Source organism: Trichechus manatus, unplaced genomic scaffold (genome assembly GCF_000243295.1).
Source record: "Trichechus manatus latirostris isolate Lorelei unplaced genomic scaffold, TriManLat1.0 scaffold00031, whole genome shotgun sequence".
Lineage (NCBI taxonomy): Eukaryota > Metazoa > Chordata > Mammalia > Sirenia > Trichechidae > Trichechus > Trichechus manatus.
The window spans coordinates 21,036,859-21,055,994 of record NW_004443967.1 but is presented as its reverse complement, the minus strand read 5'-3'; the positions used below and the strand labels follow the sequence as shown (position 1 = coordinate 21,055,994).

General features: G+C 46.9%; 1 protein-coding gene across 1 annotated transcript in view; it reads right to left on the bottom strand.

Moving 5' to 3' along the window:
- The window catches only part of PPP2R2D (protein phosphatase 2 regulatory subunit Bdelta), a 39,121-nt gene extending 20,000 nt beyond the window's left edge, over positions 1-19,121 (bottom strand). The window contains exons 1-2 of the mRNA XM_023730063.1: positions 19,031-19,121; positions 3,264-3,361 (exon numbers count right to left, since the gene is read on the bottom strand). The gene's annotated coding sequence lies outside the window, so the exon portion shown is untranslated. The remainder of the gene's footprint in view (positions 1-3,263; positions 3,362-19,030) is intronic.
- Between the last annotated feature and the right edge of the window lie 15 nt (positions 19,122-19,136).

Genomic DNA, 19,136 nt, shown 5'->3' with positions numbered 1-19,136 from the left:
CTGCAGAAGGTGAGGCCGAGCACACAGGCGGCTCACACGGGTCTCTGCGGCCCCAGCTCCGAGGGCGGGAGGCAGGATCCATCCAGAAACTCCCCTTCCTCGGCTTTACACGCGGGGCTTCCCGGCAGCACTGGATGTGCACGGAGGATTCTGCAGCTGAACAAACTAAGCTGAGAGTCACATTGCTGGCTACCCAGTCTCCCCAGCCCGTGCCCTCAGAGGCTCCTGACCTAACTCTACGTCCTGTGCCGGCTGTCTCGGGGGCACTGCCGTATCTCCAGCAGGCCTCTCTGCTCCCTGGATTCTCTCCACGCCGCGGAGATCCTGACGCAGCATCACACCGAGCCCGCGGCAGCTGAGCTGGCAGCGGTTTTCTCCTCACCGGCACTGTGATACCACCAAGGGCACCTTCAAGCCGCTGACACAGTCATCACCCACCTCTGTCTTCTCTGCTGCCAGCCCCATCTTTGCTCAAGCTACTTACACAGCTGACAGACACTGCACGTCTCACTACTAATTTACGGGCTAGAAGTTATATGGAGGAGAAAATAATTTATGCTCTCAACCACCCTAAAATACAAGTCGACCAAACTCTAAGCTAAACGAACTCAAAGCATAAGACGCTGCCTAGAAGCTAGATATCCTACTTGAGAAACAGGTGGAATATGAAAGTCCTTCTTATGTTACCCAAAATATGAAGAGAAAGATGAGAAAAAAATAAGTTGCTGGAGTTTATCAAGCTGCAGTTAACCAGGCTTACCGAACTTACACCGCTTCAGGGACTACTCCTGTACAAATCTGTCACCTCACATACAGTGATGTGAACAGTCAGTGTGACGGTCCCCACAGCTCTATACAGCCAATCATTTTAACAAGATGCTGGATTCTTATCATAGTCAATTTCACATCTGAAGCTAGTATTTTTTATAACCCACTAAAACAAGGACAAATTTCATTTTCTACCCTAAGGATATCATTTAACACAGCTATGACTGCGCTTGGTTAAACCACCTTCCGGCTAAAGTAACATTTAACCACTACCACACGTTTTTACTTCTGTTGGGAAGGCAGGTCACACACTTCTTAAGCAGCACTGCGTGATATTCTACATCTAAGAACGCAAAATGACAAACTTGTCAAATTACCTGTGAGGATTTTCAAAGATTAACGATAATATACACAATATACACAAAAGAATTTCCATCTCAAATCAGAGAAATTAAGATTTTAAAAAATCTTTAATTTACATGGACACAATTAAAATTAGAGCTGCCACAGGTATAATTTGATAATGAGATCTGTTAGCGCCCATAAATCTCTTCCCATTTAGCCAAGCAACCCTCCCCGGGCACAGGGCACCCAGGAATCACCTCCCATAGACTCCAGCAGGTGCCTCCGCTCGGCCCGGGGGCTGGCACTGACTGCGACACAGAAGAGCACGAATTCTGAGCTGGAAGGAACAAGGGCCCTCGAGCCTCCACACCCAAGTTCTACCACACAAATCTAGACAAGACTTTGGGGGTAATGGTAACTGCCCACTCATCTGCTGGGAAGCAGAGACAGGAAGACCAGCGGCCTTCCTTATGAATGTATCAGGGAAACGGCAAGACAAACACTTTCCAGAAAGCCCAGGCCTGGCCACACAGTGGGTTCTGGCAGGAATACTCGCGTAACAGAAACTTACCTCACTTCCTTCCTCACCCTCATTCAGAACTCTGATGAGGGCAGCCAGAAGCAAAAGGCAGTTGGCAAAGCCTGGCTCTTCTCCCACTCTCCTCTCTCCCTCAAAAAACAGAAATGACCCCGAAGCCAGTGCTTATGAGGGAAGCTCATCTGTGAGCGCCAGCAAGGACTCTGGTCTGCAGACCCCTCCCCATCACTTTCCTCAGGAGGAAGTAGAACTAGCCTGCTCACCTCTTAGGAGGGAGGGAGAGGGGATTTATTCCTGACCCTGCCCCCCGCCCCCCCTTCAGTCTCTGAGCTGCAGACCTTCTCCCCTGCTGGGGGACCAGGCACAGCAGAGCCACCACCAGAAGGTCCTACTGCAGGGGGCAGCCCCATCCCTAGAGGCCAGCCAGGAGACACCCTGGTAGGCCCTTGGCATTCTCCAAAGCACCTGGGATAAAACTGCCCTGACAGGCTGACCACGGGCTGACCAGGACAAACTTCTAATGAAACAGTAATTAGAAAAGAAATGCAAACATTTCCCCATGTATTCCCTGGCTAACAGGCCAAATCGAATTCAGTTCAACAAGGGGACGATGAGGCCTTTCACAGACTGTCTGCTACAACCTAAAAAAGTTACATGTGATGAATTACTTTAAAATTTGCTTTGGGACACTAACTTGGTAAGTGAAGCATCTCTTAAATACTAATGTTTTAGACAGATTTTCATATTCTTCATTAATATTGCAGCTCTGCCCCAATGTACAGAGGAAGGGCCCACACTGCCAAGGGCCTTCTGAAGCATATCTGTTCTCCAGCCGAGGACCCCAGATGCCTGTCATCTTGAGAACAGGAACAAGTATCACAGGATGGACTCCTCTGCCCGATTTCATACGCATATAATCACACCCCCAGTGGCTAATGCACTCAAAGAACACAGGTGGTAATCAATGGATTACCGACGGCAATTTACGAAAATTTAGGTCCAACTATTTTTCTTTCAACATTTATTTAAAACTTCAATAATATTCACTAGCCCTCAAAGTTGTAATGTTAAAAATTCTTATCAAAAAGACCTGGGCATGTAAAGTGATTTCCACAGTCTCTTTAAGTAATCTCAGGATGAAAGCAAATAAATCCCAAGTACCACCACCTGGAATTCACTTGGCATCGCAGACATTCTTAGCCCTGCTGTAAAGGGAAGGCGCTGTGACTTAACTGGGAGCTCAGCGGCAAGACTACCGGTGAGCAGAAAAGTCACAGATCTTTCTGTTCACTCCTAAAATAATTTCTGCAAGAATATTCTACACAGTCAGTCCCCTGGTGGTGCAGTGGTTAAGAGCTCAGCTGCTAACCAAAAGGTCGGCAGTTCGAATCCACCAGCTGCTCCTTGGAAACTCTACGGGGCAGTTCCACTCTGTCTTATAGGGTCACTATAAGTCTGAATTGACTCAACGGCAACGGGCTTTTTAACTGAATAAAAATGTAACTGAATCAAAATGAAATTAAACACTGAGAAAACACTTTTGCTTCCTGTCTTCTAAGTTGTCTGAGAAGGGCTGAACCATCATCCGTCCTGTGGACTGTAAATTACTGACCTCTTGTTCTCGCTGGAAAAGAACAACTCGTCCACCCTTGTCTCCTGTTGCAAGAAGATCTCCAGAGCAGTTAAATTCGACAGTTGAAATGACGTCGGCTGTCAATGAAACAGAAGCAATTGAGTAGATGAAGATTTCTGGAGGACTCACAATGATTACCAAAATTCCGTAAAAAGAAGTATCCAAAGAAAGATAAACACACACAAAACTGTCTCCCTAAGGAAAGCAACATTTTCACAGCAAACGTGGAGTTACCAAGCAGCCACTTAGTGCGGGCTGTGGTGTCCACAGCCCGCTGGCACATGTGGACTTGGGAGCTCTGCTTACACTGACCCAACGTCTGGTCCCCCGCTGCACCCTGATTTATCTAGGCTGGGGTACAAAGATACTGGATAGAAATATAGAAAATTAATTTTTAAAAGAGAACGAAAATGAAAACATTAGCGCCAGAAGGATGCCTGATTTTAAATGCATGCCTAATGCTAACTTTTAAAATAAATCTGATTCCTACACTAACAGACCAGCACTCGTGTGTCAGTTTGCTGGACCGTGGTGGTTTGTGTGTTGCTGTGATGCTGGTGCCACCAGTACTTTAAATACCAGCAGGGTCACCCGTGGTGGACGGGTTTCAGCGGAGATTTGAGACTAAGACAGACCGAGAAGAAGGACCCGGCCATCTCCTTCTGAAAAAACTGGTCAGTGGACACTCTAGGAATAGCGGCAGTTAGGAATAACAGCGGAACACTATCTGCTACAGTGCTGGAAGATGAGCCCCTCAGGCTGGAAGGCACTCAAAACACGACTAGGGAAGAGCCCCCTCCTCAAAGCAGAGTTGATCTTAATGCTGTGGATGGAGTAAAGCTTTAGGTATTTTCATCTGCTGATGTGGCAGACTCAAAATGAGAAGAAACAGCTGTAAAAACATCCATTAATAATCAGAACGTGGAATGTACGAAGTATGAATCAAGGAAAATCTGAAGTCATCAAAGATGAAACGGCATGCTTGAAGAGCCACACCCTAGGCATTACTGAGCCGCAATGGACTGGTATGGGCCATCCTGAATCCGACAATCACAGGGTCTACTATGTCAAGAATCGCAGCCTGAAGAGGAACGGCGTCACATTCACTGCCAAAAAGAACGAGATCCGTCCTGAGGTACAACCCTGTCAGTGACAGGACGACATCTATATGCCTACAAGGAAGACCAGTTAGTATGACTGTTACTCAAATTGGCACACCAACTGCTAAGGCCAAAGATGAACAAATGGAAGATTTTTATCAACTTCTGCATTCTGAAACGGGTCAAACGTGCAATCAGGATGCACTGACAGTCACTGGTGATTGGAATGCGAAAGTTGGAAACAGAAAAGGATCAGTAGTTTGGAAAATATGCCTTGCTGGTAGAAATGATGCCGGAGATTGAATGATAGAATTTTGCAAGACCAATGACTCATGCATTGCAAATACCTTCTTTTCAACAATATAAAAGGTGACTACACACGTGGACCTCACAGGATGGAATACACAGGAATCAAATCAACTACATCTGTGGAAAGAGGCAGCGGGGAAGCTCGATATCATGAGTCAGAATAAGGCCAGGGGCAGTCGGCGGAACTGCTCACGTGCAAGTTCAGGTTGAAGCTGAAGAAAATGAAAACAGGTCCATGAGAGCCAAAGTATAATCCTGAGCATATATTCTACCAGAATTTAGAGACCATCTCAAGAACAGATCTGACGCACTGAACACTAATAACCGAAGACCAGAAGAGTTGTGGGATGACATCGAGGACATTATACTTGAAGAAATCAAAAAGTCATTAAAAAGAAAAGAAAAAAAAGACCAAAATGGATGTCAGAAGAGACTCTGAAACTTGCTCTCGAACACAGAGTAGCTAAAATCAAATGAAGAAATGATGAAGTAAAAGAGCTGAACAGAAGATTTCAAAGGAAGCTTGAGAAATGTGCAAAAACCTGGAGACAGAAAACCAAAAGGGAACAACATGCTTGACATTTCTCAAACTGAAAGAACTGAAGAAAAAATTCAAGCCTCGAGTTGCAACACTGAAGAATTCTATGGGCAAAACACTGAACAAGGCAGGAAGCATCAAAGGAAGAAAGAAGGAATACGCAGAATCACTATACCAAAAAGAACTGGTCGGCATACACCATTTCAGGAGGTAGCATATATCAAAGGAAGAAGTCCAAGCTGCACTGAAGGCACTGGCAAAAAACAAGGATCCAGGGATTGACTGAATACCAATTGAGATATTTCAACAAATGGATGCAATGCTGGAAGTGCTCACCTGTCTATACCAAGAAATTTGGAAGACAGCTACCTGGCCAACCAAGGAGAAGAGACCCAAATACATGGCTATTCCAAACAAAGATGACCCAACAGAATGTGGACATTATCTAACAATATCATTAATCGCACACAAGTACAATTATGCTAAAGACAATGAAAAAATGGTTGCAGCAGTACACTGACCAGAAAACTGCCAGAAATTCAAGCCAGATCCAGAAGAGGACGTGGAACCACAGAACAACAGAAGGATATTTACCTGTGTTTACTGATGATGCAAAGGCATTTGACTGTGTGGATCAAAACAAATTATGGGTAACATTGTGATGAATGGGAATTCCAGAACACTTAATTGTGCTCATGAGGAACCTGTACATACACCAAGAGGCAATGTTGTGGCCAGAACAAAAGGATACTGCTTGGTTTATAATCAGGAAAGGTGTGCGTCAGGGTTGTATCCTTTCATCGTACTTATTCAATCTGTATGCTGAGCAAATAATCTGAAAAGCTGGACTATATGAAGAAGAACGTGGCATCAGGATTGGAGAACGACTTACTGACAATCTGCAATATTCAGATGACACAATCTTGCTTGCTGTAAGTGATGAGGACCTGAAGTACTTACTGATGAAGGTCAAAGACCACAGCTTTCAGTGTGGATTACACCTCCACATAAAGAAGACAAAAACCCTCACAACCGGACCAATACGCAACATCATGATGAATGGAGAAAAGGCTGAAGTTGTCAAGGATTTCATTTTACTTGGATCCACAATCAACAATCATGGAAGCAGCAGTGAAGAAATTAAACAACATACTGCGTTGGGTAAATCTGCTGCAAAAAACATCTTAAAAATTGTTAAAAATCAAAGATGTTACTTTGAGTACTAAGGTGCGCCTGACCCAAGCCATGGTATTTTCAATCACCTCAAATGCATGGGAAAACTGGACAATGAATAAGGAAGATCGAAGAATTGATGCCTTTGAATGATGGTGCTGGTGAAGAATATTGAATATACCATAGACTGCCGGAAGAACGAACATATCTGTCCTAGAAGTACAGCTACAATGCGCCTTAAAAGTGAGGATGGCCAGACTTTGTCTCATGTACTTTGAACATGTTATTAGGAAGGACCAATCCCTGGAGAAGGACACCATGCTTCGTGAAGCAGAGGGTCAGCAAAAAAGAGGAAGACTCTCAATGAGATGAACTGTCACAGTGGCTACAACAATGGGCTCAAACACAGCAATGACTGTGAGGATGGCACCCGACCAGGCAATATTTCATTCTGTTGCACACAGGGCCGCTATGAGTCGGAACCGTCTGGACAGCATCTAACAACAACAAACCAACAGAAAATTTCAAGATTCTATGCAATAACCTTTGTTGGCTTCTGTACAGAATAACACCTAGACAATACAAGTTCTGTGTCACTGTCAGGATGAAGTTACTCCCATTTGATGACGATGGCTCACGAGATTTCTGGCACTATCAAAACAACAACGTCGGACATCCACTAACTAGAGGAAAAGGGATAAAAAGAACAACAAAACTAAGTGGTAGAAGTCCTCACATGCCGCTAGGTAAGCCATCTGGTTTGGAGAAAATGGATCTGGATTTATGACGTAGAGTATTTGCATCTGTAACATGAAAAGGCTCAGTGATGAGTTACAGAGGAGAACGGCTGACTCTGCTCCTCAGAGCACTGACAAATGAGGACAAGGACCAGTTGTAGCTGGCTCTGTGACCAGACTGGACTCAACGTCGGCCAGGTGACAGTGTGTGCTGTGAGTGGATCACAACAGACCTAGCCCCACTTCTGAGCCCACTCAATGGCACCTTCTATTGGCAAACAATAGACAGCTTTGTACATGCAAGGCCCATGGTATCACTAAAGCCCAAAGTGCTCGATCGATACTGTAAACAGCTTACCTACTACTAAGACATGGACCCCAAAATAGAAACAATCTGAAGAGTTCCCCAAAAATCCGCCATGATAGAATGCAGTTCTTAAAGGTCGGCACGGACATTTTAATCCGACAACTGTTAATACATCATTTCATGCTAACATTTGCAAAACAAGTTCCGAGTGCACTGGCCCTGTTGGCTGACTTTCAACACCCTGAATTCTACTGCCTGAGATTTTCTTTTTTTTTTTTTTAAATCTTCAGGAAGACTTTGGAAAAGGATTAGGCTTCCTCTTGTTAGAAGAGTCACTTTTAAATCAAATTACTAATTAAAAAAAATCATAATATGCCTATAGAAACTAATCTTTATAGGATCAAAACAGACTAAATCGACATCATTTATACCCAGAAGGCACACAATATTATGTAATTAATGGTACTCTAGCTATGTCAGTGACTTTGAAACTTAATTAAAATGTACTGAATTTTTCAGGAGAGCAACTACCACTGACTGCCAGCGCTGAGAAATTATTTTCATTATGCTACGTAAATATGCATGAACCTAAAATTAGACAGACCCTCTGTAGCGCTTATAAGAGCTTTAAAACCAAAATAAATACACAAATTAAATACCAACAAAATTATAAAACCAATAAAATTTAAGTTACCAGCATCAATTTAATCGGATGGATATTGTTTTACAAAACTAGTCTGATACGAAAAGCATCAATATGGTACTGGCTTGGGGTTCGGTGTGAGTCGGGTATTTCAAAGCTCCTGTCCACATACTGGGTGACAACTCAACGCTCCTGTTTTCCTCTGAGCAGCTGGGCGACCACAGCACGGTGTAGCCCACGTCACCTGGCCTGACGTGGCATGGTGGCAGTGTGCAGTCTGCTACTGCGGGGTCTGGGCCTCTCCTCAGGGCCCCAGCAAGGCTGGGCCACAAGGGCAGATGTCAGCAGCGTGTTCTGTTGTAGGGTGGTCTCCGTGCTGATGCAGAACATGCTTACTGAACGTTAGATCATCATCAAATATGAGTCCTGAAGCATCTTCAGCTTCAGCTCGTGAAGCAGCTCCTAAGAATCTGTCTGCAGACTTTAGTTAAAGATGATGGGTTGTCTGCACGTGTTCATCTCCTTTCCCTCCCCAGCCCCCATTTAAAATGTCGGAAGGAAGTACAAAGGCATCTGTCTACAATGTAAGAGAAGTGGCAACAAGTGTAGAAGCGTCCACAAACATTCTGGATGATGTCAAGCGGACGATGAGTGGAACCTGACCAGTTCCAGTCAAAGTGTGTGCAGAGGGAGACTCCCACGGCCGCTCCCCAGGGGCTACATTCCCAAGTCCTGCCCAGCCCCAGGCCCATCCTGTTCGCGGGGGGAGCACACAGCAACTGACTCTCATGTCTCCTTCCCCAAATGCTGGCAGCCAGGAGCATGCCTTCCCACCATCCCCAGCACTTGTCCGTGAAATGCTGTATTCAGACATTCAGGCGTCCTCAGAAGAGGCCAGCCACAGGGAAGCCCTCAGCTAAAAGCCCAGCCCACTCACAGAACTGTCTGTCAGCTTCCAAGTGTCTCCTCTCTTAAATATGAATAAACAGCTGAGGATCATCAGACAAGGGGGAGAAGATGTCTCAATAAAGAAAGGAGGAACTTGGAAGAAAGAGAGATAATACATCAAAACGTCAAAGAAACCACAATTAATGTCCTCAAGGAGCTAATACCTAACAGCAAGAACTGCAGCGCCGATGCTTGCCGAGTGCTTCCCAGGGGCCAGGTGACATCTCGAGCTCCGCTCCTGCCTCAGTGAAGGCTCACAGCAGGCCTCCGAGGCAGGGACTACTGTTATCCCGTCTCACGGACAGGAAGGACGTGGCCTCAGCTACTAGGTGGCCGGCAGGGTGCAGGCTTGGGCAGCCTGCCCCCATGCCTTCAAAATGTCGGAATGGACTCGATAGAACACCAACACCACCATCCCACCACAATAACCCTTGGAGTTGGACAGAAAACTGCCAAATTGCCCTCCAAAAAGAGTGTATTTATTCTGATGAGACTGGCGGTGATACTAACAAACGTGATTTTTTCTCTTGAATAGTGAAAGGTGTTAACATTTGAAAGATCTGCAGAACTCAATCCACCAGTATTTCTAAATGACCAATGCGTGGCATGACTAAATGAACAAAAGATCCATTGAAAGTGCAAGACAGGACTATGGATTTCAGCGGAATAGAGTTAATAAGCAGTTCACTGATGCCGCTTCAGATTTCCAAGTGCAACAAAACTTGAAGAAACTACCAGGCATCGCGTTTTGGTGTAATATCAAAGAATATCTACAATTACATGAGGAGTTATTCAATTACACCTCCTTTTCTAACTACACATCTGTGGGAGGCCAAATTTGCTTCATATATTTCAACAAAACAATGTCCTGCAACAGAACGAATGCAGAAGCAGATATGAGAACACAGGTGTCTTCTATTAAGCCAGATAAAGGGTTTGCAAAAGTGTAAAACAATGCCACTTCTCATTAAATTTTGTTGTTGTTGTTTTGGAAGTGTTTTTTTTTTAATTATTAATAACATGGTAACAGGTAATAGACTTATTATTTTAAAATGAAATAAATATTTTAAGTTGTTCTGTTTTCATTTCAAATCTAGGAAATATCAATGTATGTTACTCACACAAACAAAAGCTCTCTGGTGTTCTCAATAATGACTAAGAGCCTAAAGCCCTGGAACCAAAAGACTTTGAGAACCAACAGTTCAGAGCAGAGGTCAGCAAACTGCAACCCTAAGGTAAAATGTGGCCCACGGTCTGTTTTTGTAAATAACGTTTTATTGGAACATAGTCCTACCCCCCTCGTTTCCACATTGTCTATGGCTGTTTTCCTGTTACAAAAGCAGAGTTGAGCTCAGCTGTTCCAACAGAGACCACCTGGCCTACAAAGTCTGAAATATTTACCATTTGGCCCTTTACAAAAAAATTTTGCTGACCCCTGACTTAGTGTAAACTTGCATTTCTAGCCTTTATTATTGTAGTAATTTCCTGATTGGCAGAAATGCCTCCATTCCTACCCCGTTACCATCCATTCCCCAAAGGCTAGACTGACTTTTCTAAACAGGTTAAGATGATGTCACTCTCTGCTTAAAATCTTAAAGGCTCACAATCATCTTCAAAATACAATTCAAATTCCTTAGCACAGCATTCAAGGCCTTTAATCATCATCTGCCCCCTGCCAGCTTCGAGTTATCACCCTCTTTGCTATCAACCACGCCAAGTTCTCCGATTTCCCAAATGCACCAAGCATCTCCACTTCAAGCCGCCTCTACCTCGAACGCTCTTCTCCCCGTCCCTTCCTTCCTCTCCCTACACCCTTTGGGAAGACTGTCCAGTTCTCCTCCTCTCCACTTCCCCCAGGTCTGTCTACTAGGCCACCTCCTATTGTGTTCCCGGGGCACGCCGTGGTATCCACCATGGTGTCACGACTCATTCGTTTGTTGGCAGGAACAGTGCTTCTCCATCTCCAACATCTGGCACCAGCAGCCGTTTGTTTTCTGCGAATTACCTGGAATCTTCACAACCTTTTAATGGTCATAGGTAATAGTACCCATTTTACAGATGAAGAAACAGAAGGTACGTAACTTGTCAAGTTAACACAAAGCTAGTAAAAGGGTAGAAAGGGGATTTGTACCAAAATCCATGTGACTTCAAACCCCATACTCTTTCACCTATATGACAGCGCTTTCCACCTATTATGCTTTCCTTAGGAGTCCCTGGGTGGCGCCCACTGTTGAGCACTTGACTACTAGTCGACAGGCTGGCGGTTAAAATCCACCCAGAGTTACCTTAAAAGACAGGCCTGGCGATCTGCTTCAAAAGGTGACAGCTTTGGACACGCTATAGAATAGTTCTACTCTGCACACATGGGGGCTGTATGAGTCAAAACAGACTCGACAGCAACCAACAACATGGCTTTCCTTACTAGGCTTAACACGAAGTTGAAAAGACAAGTCTAAAATAAACAGCATGCGATGCTAAGTAAAAGGAAAGTTGAGAGTCTCAGAAAGCTAAGAGTGGCTGGAGCAGTGATTCATAACAAAGAGAAGTTGAGATGAATTTAGAAGGATCAGCAGGGTGTGCAGGGCAGACAGGAAGCGAAAGGAAGTCTGAGCAAAGACCAGGAGATGGGAAGGATCATGGAACGATCATGGAAACATCAAGAGGCCACGCCCAGTGGAGGGGGCAGTGGCGGCTCAGTGGTCGAACTCTCACCTTCCACGCGGGGGATCCACGTTTGATTTCCGGCCCTGCACCTCACGCGCCGCCACCACCCATCTGTCAGTGGAGGCTTGCATGTTGCTATGATACTGAACAGGTTTCAGCAGAGCTTCCAGACTAAGAGGGACTAGAAAGAAAGGCCTGGCAATCTACTTGTGAAAATCAGCCAGTGGGGAAAAAAACCCATGGATCACGATAGTCCAATTTGCAACCGATCACGAGGCTGGTGCGAGACCGGGCAGTGTTTTGTTCGGTGTGCATGGGATCACCACAAGTTGGGGGCTGATTCGACGGCAGCTAACAGTAACAACAGATCCAGTGGATGAGAACTGGAGTGGAAGAGAGATGAGGAGGGAGGTAAAAACAAATACAAAAAAAGGCTATTTTTTATATTTAACCCAAATACCTTAAAATACATGAGAATTGATTAGCAGTTGTATCTAACACTTGATAGCACTTTACAGGCTACAAAAGCACCACACACTGTCTAACCTTAACAGAAATCTGAAGATCGAGTAAGTACTCCTGATTTTAGGATCAGCAAGGTATGGGGCAGAAGGGTCTTCAGAGCTAATAAACGCCAGACACGAACCAAACCCAGAACTTTCCATCAAACAACAGACGTTTTAAGATCAAGGAGTAAAAAAAGTCCTGAGCAAGAAAAAGCAAAAACAAAAAAACACACCAGCTGCTGTAGAGTTGATTCTGACTCACAGCAACCCCACGTGGGGCAAGAAAAATCGATGTGATTCAATATTACCACGAATCTTGTAAATCTGCACCTGATTTTATAACTACAGTTAGTCCAGCTTCTTGAACACACATCCTGATTCCAAAGACATGGAGATACAGCTGGTGCTCGGTAAACAAAAACTCACTGCCACCGAGTCAATTGCGACTCACAGAGACCCTACTTTATAGGACAGAGTAGACAGAACTGCCCCATAGGGTTTCTGAGGAGTGGCTGGTGGATTCGAACTGCTGACCTTTTGGTTAGCAGCTGCGCTGTTAACCACTATGCCACTGGTGCTCAGTAAGTGTGCTGGAAGAATGACTCTTAAGAAAGGCACATGTGTGATTTCCTAAAGGCAGCCTCCCCGGGAAGCTCTCTCGTAAGTTACACTGCACAAGGTCACCAGAGGGCGTGACTGTTGCAGACGATGCCTCTTCTGGAGGCCACGTTCCCGGGGCTTTTTCAATGGTGCAGGTAGAAACATGAAGTAAGCGGGAATTCTATAACAGGACTGTAGAAATCAGATTTGGAATATTTAAAAAAACCTGACCTCTCACCCCACTGAGACTTAAAAATATCAATGATAAAAACTGATTACACAATTTTCTACACCCGGAAGACATCAATACGACACTCTGAAATAATGACTGTGACTGGAGTGCTGCATTCACCAACACTGTATTTCACTGATTCAAAGCAGCACATTTTCCACATTTTAACATCACCGAAATCAGGATGTATCTTATATTTGATGAAGCACAATAACTTCCTGGTACTGATACTCAAACAAACAAAAAACCCAAACCCACTGCCATCAGGTCGATGTCAACTCACAGCAACCCCACAGAACAGAGCAGAACTGCCCAACAGGGATTCCAAGGCTGTAAATCTTTATGGACAGACTGCCAAATCTTGCTCCCGCTGAGCGGCTGGTGGGTTCTAACTGCCAACCTTTTGGTTAGCAGCTAAGCACTGAATTGCTGTGCCACCAGGGATCCTTATTGATATTCAAGGTCTCTTAATTTTTATTGCCGTTCCCCAGCTTAGAATATTTCTTTCTTTCGTAATATCTACGTAAACTCTTGCACTCTTCGCAATGTTATCCATAATCTGTTATGATTCACACAGTTGGATACTTCTGCGTAGTGACTGAAACACAGGTAAACATCTTTCTGGTATTCTCTAATTTCAGCCAAGATCCATCTGACATCAGCAATGATATTCCTGGTTCCACGTCCTCTCCTGAGTCTGGCTTGAATTTTTGGCAGTCCTCTGTCAATGTACTCTTTAAAGTGTTAAAAAGCAAAGATGCCACTTTGAAGACTAAGTTGCACCTGACTCAAGCCATGACAGTTTCAATTACCTCATACGCATGTGAGAGCTGGACAGTGGACAAGGAAGACCGAAGAAGAATTGATGCCCTTGAATTATGGTGTTGGCGGACAATACTGAATGTAACATGGACTGCCAGAAAAATGAACAAATCTGTCTCGGAGGAAGTACAGCCAGAATGCTCCTCAGAAGCAAGGATGGTGAGACTATGTTTTACATACTTTGGACATGTTATCAGGAGAGATCAGTCACTGGAGAAGGTCATCATGCTTGGTAAGGTAGAGGGTCAGTGAATAAGAGGAAGACCCTCAATGAGATGGACTGACACAGTGGCTGCAACAACGGGCTCACACAGCAATCACTGTGAGGATGGTGCATGTATAAATGGCATGGGGGCAGCGTCTGACCTCTAACTTCAAAAGGGAGAAGGAGAATCAAGATCAACAGCCCAAGGCTGATTTCTATGAGGCAGAGATCAGACATGGCTTTTCTCTTGCCATCTCTACCAATTCTGACACCAACCGTCCCTCCCATGGCACTCTTTACTTCCGTGCTGGGTTCAATAATTCACTGCAAAGGCCACACAGAACTCACAGACAATACTCACGATTATGGGGTTAATTAGGGAAGTAATAGGTTACAGTTCAGGCTCAGGTACACTCAGGATATAGTTCTTCCATTAGGACAGCCTCTTCCCAGCTGTGCTCGCAGGCACGCCTCTCTCTGGCCCTTCTGCCTCTGCCCTGCTCAGGCAAGCGCTACGAAGCTCCTTTAGCTCTGCCAGTAAGCCTCAGCCCAAAGGCACTCAGCTTTCTCGCTCCGTGAGCCATGAAGCCCACTGTGCTGTCTCTTGGTAGCCTCTCCTGCTGGACTTTATGGTGAGATCCTCCGCTTTGACTTCTGCGATGGCTCATTTCAAGCCCAGTGGGATGGCAAAACTGACCAATCCCTTTGGTGGGCCACAATTACCTTATTTGCACAGTCCCACCCAAGTGACTTACAAGTGACCTACAAGACCATGGTAAGAAAAGCCACACACAAGTGATCCATCCTACCACAGGGCAGGACCAGGCAGTGTTCTCTTCTGCACTACACAGGCTTGCCCTGAGTTGGAACCGACTTGACGGCACATGTAAACTCGGGATATAACTAGGATTTACTCTACCAGATTAGCCACATGTTCATATTATTTACACGACTCCCCAGACGCAAGTCTGAGTTACGCAGACAAACCTTTAACTGTTTAATTTTATTTCTTTAGAAAAACGTTAATGTCTGATTCAAAGCAACAGACTGGATCATGGATTAAGAAGTTGATTAAAACCAGATAATCAAATAAAGAGCGAAGACACTTGAACTACAAATCCTGAGATGAAAGGAACAGCTGCCATCAAGCAACACCAAGTCGTACAAACCAGGTAAGAGCCGAACGCAAGCCCCTCCTCCGACCTCTCCCCGGAAACCCGAAGCTTCCCTGGCGGCAAGCAAGTGGCAACGGTGTCAAGATACCTTTGCAGGTAGTCCACTGCAGTGTGTGCGACGAACTGCCTCTGACACCTACTCTTCAAATGCTCCGAGAAGTGTTCTGAAAAGATGCCACCCGAACCCTGTTACTGACCTACCATTCTCACAGGCACTTCTTTAACAGCATCTCGTCCCCACTTGTTTTCAAGGGCACTTTTCCCACGCTTCCTGGGGCGAGAGCACCACTGAGCACCAGCAGGACCCAGTGGCCAGGCAGCCGCACCCCACGGCAGGGCTGGACCTGTCTTGGCTGCACACACTCACTGAGGCAGCGCAGCTGCCAGCTGGCCTGGCTTCAAACCCTGGCTCTGCCACATAGTGGCCGTGTAACCGTGGGAAGCGGACGACCTTCTGCGCCTTGGTTTCTGCACCTGAAACGGGGGAGAGCAATGGCTCCTCCTTCCTGGGGTTGTGTGGGGATTAAATTAACCGACACACGTAGAGCTTCTGGAGCAACTTCTGGGACACAGTAAGACTCAACTGTTAGTGATCACTATCTCCATGCTGGATCTTCTACAAGGTGCTAATGGAGATGGAAGTGGGAGAGGAGGCAAAAACCCAGCCTTGCAGTCTATCAGAGCAGGCATAGACAGAGGATGTAACACAGTATGTTATCTGCAGGCTCACCCGGGGCAGGCTCACCCAGGGAAGGCTCACCCGGGGGGGCAGGCTCACCCAGGGAAGGATCACCCGGGGGGGCAGGCTCACCCAGGGAAAGTACGTCCAGAGCAGGGGGCAGAGCTGGGTGGAGGTCACCAAACATCCCACATGAAAACTCTGCACACGGACGTGCAGTCACTGCTTAGCACACACGTAACAACTTCTCTCCTTGCTTACTCTGGAAGCCTCGCTGGTTTTACTGCTTCTTTCAACTTTTGCTTATTCAGGCCTAAAAGGTCGCCTAGTCCGCCTCCCAGAGTATTCACAGCCAGCCTGCCGAAGGGGTAGGAGAGGTGAGTCACCACTGACTGCCACTCCCGCGTCTTGTCCCCGGCAGGACAAATACTCGCCTCCTGGTCCATGCCTACCAGCAGAGACGGGAAAGTGCTGCCGGAGCAGCACCTTGGCTGGCCTGCCCTTATACAGCATCCCAGCTGACAGTCAGCACTCTCACCAGGAGCTATGATTAATGCCGCCCCAAAACCATTGGTTGAAAAACAAAGGCCTGTCTTTTATTCACTCTACAATCTTCAAAGTCGACGGTGCCTATTTTGAACTCCCCCTGCCCCCACCCCTCCACCTCTGTAGATACTGCTCTTACTGAACAGAGGCGCAGTCTTGGGCCTCAATTTCTAATGCTCCATCTTATCACCCATCCCAAGGGAATGCAGAAACACGGTCTAAAGTGTAGGGTTAAGGTTGACTGGAAGTAAAGCTGAGGCCAGAAAAAAGCCTTACAGACACGCCTCAGAGCCACGCATCTAGACAGACTGTAGCGCACCCCAAGTCCTACAGTCAAAGCTTAGAACCTCCCTCGAGCTACCTACCGATCTCCTAGTAACTCTTGTCAAAATGTCTTCATCAAGGTTGAGTTTGGGCCAGAAATTCTGCAAAGCATTCCACCAGCTTCTTTCTTTGTGTTGCTTAAAAATCACCAGTAGCTAAAGATTGCATTTTTCCTAGTTACTGTCAATTTCTGTTAATGCAATTCAAACTCCCGCTATCACAACCATGTGACAAAGAAGACTTAGGAATGGGCTAACCCTGACGGGTGACTGACCCTCTGTGTGGGCTAACAGACAAAGGTTCGGGACCTGCACCATAATGCAAAGCAAAGACACCAAAAATACGACAACTCAAAATACGAAACTCCTAGCTCAATTCAAATTTCTACTCAAAGTAGGGGTTTAAGACTGCAAACACATGTGAAATGAAACAACAAAAAGTAATCTACTTTAAATCGATACAAAAAAAACAGAATCTGCATGCTTACTGAGACTATATAAAATCCCGTAGTTTCAACCCAAAACCACACAGCCTGACAAACTTCTGACAGCACAACTGTACATGCTTAACCACCTGGGCACTTGTCCCACGGGCCAAGGCTCACAGATGTCCCCTAGGGTCATGCGTCAAAGGAGACACTGCCAAGGAGAGGTACGGGGTGAAGGCAGAGGGAGCAAAGGCCACAGAAGAGCCAAGGTGGAGGGAAGTCAGCCGGAGGTTGTTGGTTCCTCGGGGCAGGCAAGACAAACTCGGGGCAGGGAAGATGAACTTGGTGCAAAGCATCAGCCAATGACGATTCATTCTTGAAAGGTGAAAGGCTCACAATGTCCAGTAAGATGGGTGAACAACAAAACAAGTCACTCTGTTATTCTGAAACTAAAATGTTAAACCTCTCAGTCTCTAAAAATCATTTTTACACTCTATTATTCATAAAGAAAAGTATGTTTTTTTTTTCCTTTGAGATGACGTGCAGCTTCATGGGAAGCTGAGTGAGGCAGGGGACACTTTCCCAGTTTCCTGCCCACAGCCCTGAAACTCTGAACCTTGGCTACTCTGACACAACTCCCCGCCAATTTAAAGTAATGCCATGACGTTCAAGATTAAAACCTGCAGTAGAAATGGGAAAGACGCCGAGATTTGTAGTAAAATTAAAAATTTTAGAATCCTGGAAAGCGGCCTTAAGAACCCAGTAGACAAAGTCTCATTTTAAAGATGAAGAACAGGCAAAAAGACAGGTGATGAAAGACCTCGCCTGGGTCTAGAACTGCAGCCCCTACCTAGCTCACAAGTACAGTCAGCCCGTTTGATACATCCTGAGTTCTCCATTTCTGCAGTTATTTTCTTAGTTCCACCAAACACAGAAAGCAGCAGCCACTTCCATTTCAAAGAACCCAGAACTGGGTTCAGAAGACCCGCGTTCTTGTCCAGGCTCCACCACTCCCCAGGTCTGTGACCTTGGGCTCCTTACATAACTCCTCCTTCTTGACCAGGATGCCATTAAAAACGACACGGCCATGAGCGCACTCAGAAACCATCGCGTACAGAACAGCGCCCCACCGCATCGGTTCCCACGGGGCCGACTCCTCGAGCCACCACGGCCACCAGGCAGGAAGGGGAGCGTGGTCCCGGGGCGCGAGGCGAGTCCCGGCCTTTCCCCGTCGGCCCTGGGCACCCCCGCCTGTGCCAACCCTTCCCCCCCCGGGTTTGATCGCCTCGACCTGTGCCCCCGAGCCTGATTGCCTGCGTTCGACTCTCCCGCCCCCTGGGCCTGAACCCCAGGCCTGTGCCCCCTGGGCCGCCCTCCCCGGCCTGTCCCCCTCGGACCCGAGCCCCCCAGCCTGTCCCTCCCGGGTGTGAGCCCCCGAGCCTGATCCCCTGCGTCCGACTCCCTCAGGCCTGTCTTCCCGCCCCCCGGGCCTGAGCCCCCAGCCTGCCCCTCCCGGGTGTGAGCCCCTCGACCTGTGTCCCCGGGCCTGACACCCACAGGCCTGTCATCCCCCCCGGGCCTGAACCCCTGGCCTGTCCCCCGTCCCCAGGCCCGCGAGCGTGGGAGGCCGGAACCTGCTCGGGGCGCTCCCTCTCGGGGCCCGAGATGCGGTCGCGGCCGGAGGCTCCAAGGCCGGGCGCCGGATCCGCGCGGACGGCACTGCACCAGCGGGACCACGCGGAAGCCGAGGCGGGGCCGCGCGCCGGGACGTGCCCGCCACACCGGGAGGTGCGAGCCGGGCCGGACCTTACCTTCCGCCACATCCTCGTCGATGGCCCCCTTCACCTGCGAGAAGCACCACTGGAAGTCGCCGCCGCCCGCGGGGCAGCCCCCGCCCCCGGCTCCTGCAAACACATG